The sequence below is a fragment of the Cetorhinus maximus genome, chromosome 8 (assembly GCF_964194155.1).
Source record: "Cetorhinus maximus chromosome 8, sCetMax3.hap1.1, whole genome shotgun sequence".
Lineage (NCBI taxonomy): Eukaryota > Metazoa > Chordata > Chondrichthyes > Lamniformes > Cetorhinidae > Cetorhinus > Cetorhinus maximus.
The window spans coordinates 30,512,294-30,518,293 of NC_135886.1; positions in this window are offsets into that span (position 1 = coordinate 30,512,294).

The window sequence follows — 6,000 nt, forward strand, 5'->3', positions numbered from 1 at the left end:
TTCTTTCTACAGCAGAATTACACTTAGTCTCTGATTCTTAGTACACTGTCAATTTCAACTTGCCTGCCATTCAGGAGCTGGCAACATGTTATTCCCTTATTTCCTAGTATGAAATTGACATTATTGACACTATGAATAGGCAATACAGAGACCACTCCAACAGTAACAGACCTATTCACTAAAGCACGGTTTAAATTCACTTTACACAACGGAACAGGGAAACAGTTCCCATTAATGCCTGGTATCAGTACACTTTTATCCAGTGATTACGCTGGAAAGAAGTTCAGTTCTTTTGCTTACATCAAACGTCAAGCTGAACTTTTCGCCCTCAGGGTAGTAATCTTTTTAGGCCCTTTATTAAAACAGAATGGAGTTACTTCACCCTCAAATGTAAAACCTTCATAATCTTATATGCTCTGATTTGCACCCACTGAAAATACATTATATGGTATTGGTTCAGCACCGTGATTGGTACAGCATTTTCTGGGGAAACATTAGACACATTCACAAACACTAATGTTTTTGGTTTTAACTTCCAACAGTCTGCCTTGACATGGCCTGTTTTATGACAATAAAAACATATTGGTCTCCTTGAGTCATTTTTATCCTCTATACTCTCTTTTACTATTTTGAGGAGCATTTGTCTTTTCACTTCTGTCATTCTCCTTATTGTAATTAGTATCCTGTTCATTATAGTCCGGATCTTCCACGGAGAGGCAACCATTGTCAGATTGACACTCCGCTCAAACATTTCCACGCCCCAGTGCTGCTCCTCGTTTCATGTCAGGTCTTCTGAGCCTGGCTTCTCCAGAAACGTGGCGCACAGCGCCCTTTGGAGAGCTCCGTTGCAGCGTTATAGCAAGGGTGGGGGCGGGGAGACAAGACACGACCCATTTTTATGGCACTAGCTGCTGTATGCTAAGTTTAATGATCCAGTGCGAATGGATGAATGTTAGTGAAGAGGTGACTGGATGAATGAGTGAATGGTTGGGTGGGTAAATGGTTGAGGTAAGTGGGTGGGGAGGCAGGTGGACGAGGAGGCATGTGGGCCGGGTGCAATCAGATCGGGAGGGGTAGTCAGGTCAGGGCTAGTCAGTTTGGGTTGGAGGACTAGTCAGTTGGTGGAGTAGTAAGGTGTAGTCGGAGAAAGCAGTCAGGTCGGGTTGGAGGCGTAGTTGGGGGATTGTGGTAGTCGGGTGGTCAGGGTGGGGAGACGGGTGTTAGCGAGAGAGTGATTGGTGATGGGTGGGGTCAGTCCTGTAATTACCCAGGAGTTACTCTAGGATTTTTTTGACTAACATTTCCTGGGTAACTATTCAGGTAAGTACATTGGAACTGTCCGAAGTCTCCGACTCTTAGCCAGAGTTGGAGACTTTCACGGAGGGTCCCAGGGAGCAAGGGCATTGCCTACCAGAAATTCAAACTTCCCAGGCAATTCCCATGGTAGTCAGCGTATCAGGATTTGCACTGAGTCCTGACGAGCATCTTGAGTTGTATGTCTGGTCTCCAATGATCCAGAAACCGGAAGATCTGGGCCTAACATTTCTCTTCTCTCTCCAGCTCCTGTGTGGATTTGCAAACAAGGGTCTGCTGTCACTTAGGTGTTTGTGGGTTAAATTGTAACTATCAGCCAAAACAGCTGCTTTTCTTATATTAGAAACTTAGCAGTCTTCTAGATAGGGCTTGATTCCTAAAGGAATATTATTTTTGAATTCCTCCATTAACAACACCTCTCTAACATTTTCAAAATTCCATTCAAATTTCATTGATCTGTACCATTGATCAAAAATCATTTCTTTTCCTCCTAACAAATTCCAGAAGTCGGATTTTGTTTCTTCCTCAAATTTTGAAATGTTTGATGATACACTTCTGGGACCAGCTCATGCACATTAAGCACAGTAGACTTAACTTTGTCATAATCTACAGGCTGTTCATTAGAAAAAGGCTGAATAAACCTCAAAGGCTTTTCCTACCAAAACACTTAGTAATAGGATTGTCCAAATTTCTTGTGGCCACTGTAACTTCATAGCAATTTTCCTCAGTTGACACAAAATACATTTCAACTCAATCCTCACTGAATTTAGACATCAAGTGAATATTCCTAGCTAAATCAAAACCAGGAATTAAATCTGACCCCTCTTCAAATCCACCTGTTACTCCCTGTTCACATAATCAAAACCTTTCTTTGTCCAGTTCAAACTTCCTGACATCCCTTTCTCTTTGCAGTTCAAGGCTGTCCTTTTCTTTTACACTCAATGAATTTCAATCTTTTTCTCTCTCTTCCCTTTGAAATTGTAATTCAAGTTTTTGCATTTCACTTTCATTTTCTTCTCTTGCTCCTTTTGAATTCAAGTTTAGTCATCAGCAACTGAATCCTAGCTAACTCAAGCTGCGTTGGACTAACTTTTTCTTCCTCAAGGTTCAACTGGTGAGTCAATACTGCAACTATTTCTACTTTATAGCACGTACTTTTAACTCAACTTTCAACTGTTCTGCCACAGCTTTTAAATTAACCTTTATTACCTGTTGCAAGCTACCCAAAGGCAAACCCTCTCTTTTGAGAAAAGCACAGCAATAGACATAGCCATCATTAACTTTTCAACAAATACAGGGAAAGTCACTGTGAAATCTTGTCCATTTAAACTGTAACATCTCTCATCGTACCTGCCTCGCCCTGTGGGTTCAAAATCCTGTAAAAATCCCCTAATTTTGTTATGGGGCAGAATTTTATGTCCTGCGGGCGAGCGTGCACCCAACCCGATCAGGCGTAAAATCGCGCAAGACGTTGGGCAAGCGTCTTGACGTCATTCCGTGATATTTCACACGGTGGGCGCACACAAAAGTCGGAAGCGTGGCCGCTGACAATTAAGAGGGCAATTACGCCCATTAATGGCGCAATTGTCTCCGATTGTTCGTGGCCCGTCCAACCCTATGGTTAGCGGACAGGCAAATTGGCCAGGCGGACTTTTTTCATCAAACTTCATCCAAGGGCGGGATGAGGTTTCCGTTATTAGGTAAAATAAAAATAAAAATCTGTGGACAGCATTTTTATCATCTATATGTTCAGGTGCTTGGTTATGATGCTTGGACATTTTTTTCCTAATTTTCAAAACTTTATTTCATGGATTTTGGGCCTGCTGCTCCCCGAGGCAGCCCTCTGCCTTCAGGGCACTTTCTCTCAGCGTTTGGCCCCGCCCGCGGAAACATCATTGCCTGCCCTCCTCGCACCCCCACCCCAGCAGCACTGAGCTTTTCAGCACGCGTTTCACACCGGCTATCCGTTAATTGGCCAGCCAGCGTGAAATCGCGGTCAGGGACTGATCGCGATCGGCAGTCCGTTTCCTGAACATTCCTGGGCCCACCGATCACGCCCACCTGCCGAACTGAAAATTCAGGCCATGATCACCACAGGGCCAATAACGGTTTACAGAGAAATTCCAGTTTTTAGTTGAAAGGACGGCACATCAAGATTTCACGTTTTAAAATAACTTTTACCGTATCAGTGAATAAAGACAAAATACTGTTAACTAAACACTATTCGCTTTTTGTAGACAACGGAAATTTAAAACTTCTCTCATACACAGTACCACAACTGACCTTTTAAATAATTGACATCTCTGTAAATGGACATGGCAGTTTCAACTGTGTTTGGCTCGTAAATGCCCTCTGAAATGGCCTAGCAAGCCATTCAGTTGTATCAAACTGCGACAAAGTCACAAAAAAGGAATGAAACCAGATGGACCACTCAGCATCGACCTAGGCACCGGAAATGACAATGGCAAACTCAGCCCTGTCGACCCTGCAAAGGTCCTAACATCTGTGGGCTAGTGCCAAAATTGGGAGAGCTGCCTCACAGACTGGTCAAGCAACAGCCTGACATAGTCATCCTCACGAAATCATATCTTACAGATAATGTCCCAGACACCACTGTCACCATCCCTGGGTAAGTCCTGTCCCATCGGCAAGACAGATCCAGCAGAGGTGGCAGCACTGTGGTATACAGTCGGGAGGGTGTTGCACTGGGAGTTCTCAACATTGACTCCGGATCCCATGAAGTCTCATGGCATCAGGTCAAAGATGGACAAGGACACCTCCTGCTGATTACCACGTACCGCCCTCCCTCTGTTGATGAATCAGTGCTCCTCCATGTTGAATACCACGTGGAGGAAGCACTGAGTCAAGGGCGCAGAATGTACTCTGAGTGTGGGACATCAACGTTCATCACCAAGAGTGGCTCGGTAGCACCACTACTGACCGAGCTGGGCGAATCCTAAAAGATATAGCTGCTAGACTGGGTCTGAGGTAGATGGTGAGGGAACCAACAAGCGGGAAAAATATACTTGACCTCTTCCTCACCAACCTGCCTGCAGCAGATATATCTGTCCACGACCGTATCGTTAAGAGTGACTACCTCACAGTCGCTGTGGGGATAAAGAGATGAAGTCCCGCCTTCACATTTGGGATATCCTCCATCGTGTTGTGTGGCACTACCACCATGCTAAATAGGATAGATTTCATACAGATTTAGCAAACCAGAGTGGGTATCCATAAGGCGCTGTGGGCTATCAGCAGCAGTAGAATTGTACTCAAACACAATCTGTAACCTCATGGCCCGGCTTATCCCCCACTCCACCATTACCATCAAGCCAGGGGATCACCCCTGGTTCAATGAAGAGTTCAAGAGGGCATGCCAGAAGCAGCACCAGGCATACCTAAAAATGAGGTGTCAACCTGGTGAAGCTATAACACAGGACTGCTTGTGTGCCAAACAGCATAAGCAGCTAGTGATAGACAGAGCTAAACGATTCCACAACCAACGAATCAGATCTAAGCTCTGCAGTCCTGCCACACCCAGTCATGAATGGTAGTGGACAATTAAACAACTCACTGGAGGAGGAGGCTCCACAAATATCCCCATCCTCAATGATGGGGGAGCCCAGCACATCAGTGCAAAGGATAAGGCATTTACTACAACCTTCAGCCAGAAGTGCCAAGTGGATGATCCATCTCGGCCTCCTCCGGAGGTCCCCAGCATCACAGATGCCAGTTTTCAACCGCTTCGATTCACTCCATGTGATGTCAAGAAATGGCTGAAGGCACTGGATACTGCAAAGGTTATGGGCCCTGACAATATTCCGGCAATAGTAGTGAAGACCTGTGCTCCAGAACTTGCCGGGCCCATGGCCATGCTGTTCTAGTACAGCTACAACACTGCAATCTACCCAGCTATGTGGAAAATTGCCCACGTATGTCCTGTACACAAAAAAGCAGGACAAATCCAACCCAGTCAATTACCGCCCCATCAGTCTATTTTTGATCATCAGTAAGATAATTGAAGGGGTCATCAACAGTGTTATCAAGTGGCACTTGCTTAGCAATAGCCTGCTCACTGACACCCGGTTTGGGTTTTGCCAGGGTCACTCAGCTCCTGACCTCATTACAGCCTTGGTTCAAACATGGATAAAAGAGCTGAACTCCCGAGGTGAGGTGAGAGTGGCTGCCCTTGACATCAAGGCCACATTTGACTAAGCGTGGCATCAAAGATCCCTAGCAAACTAGAGTCAATGGGAATCAGGGGGAAAACTCTCCACTGGTTGGAGTCATACCTAGCACAAAGGAAGATGGTTGTGGTTACTGGAGGTCAGTCATTTCAGCTCCAGGACATCACTGCAGGAGCTCCTCGGGGTAGTTTCTTTGGTCCAACCGTCTTCGGCTGCTCCATCAATGACCTTCCTTCCATCATAAGGTCAGAAGTGGGGATGTTCACTGATGATTGACAATGTTTATCATCATTTGCAACTCCTCAGATACTGAAGCAGTCCATGTCCAAATGCAGCAAGAGCTGGACAATATCTAGGCTTGGGTTGACAAGTGGCAAGTAACAATTGCGCCATGCAAGTGCCAGACACTGACCATCTCCAACAAGAGAAAATCTAACCATCGCCCATTGACATGCAATGGCATTACCATCACTGAATACCCCACTGTCAACATCCTGGG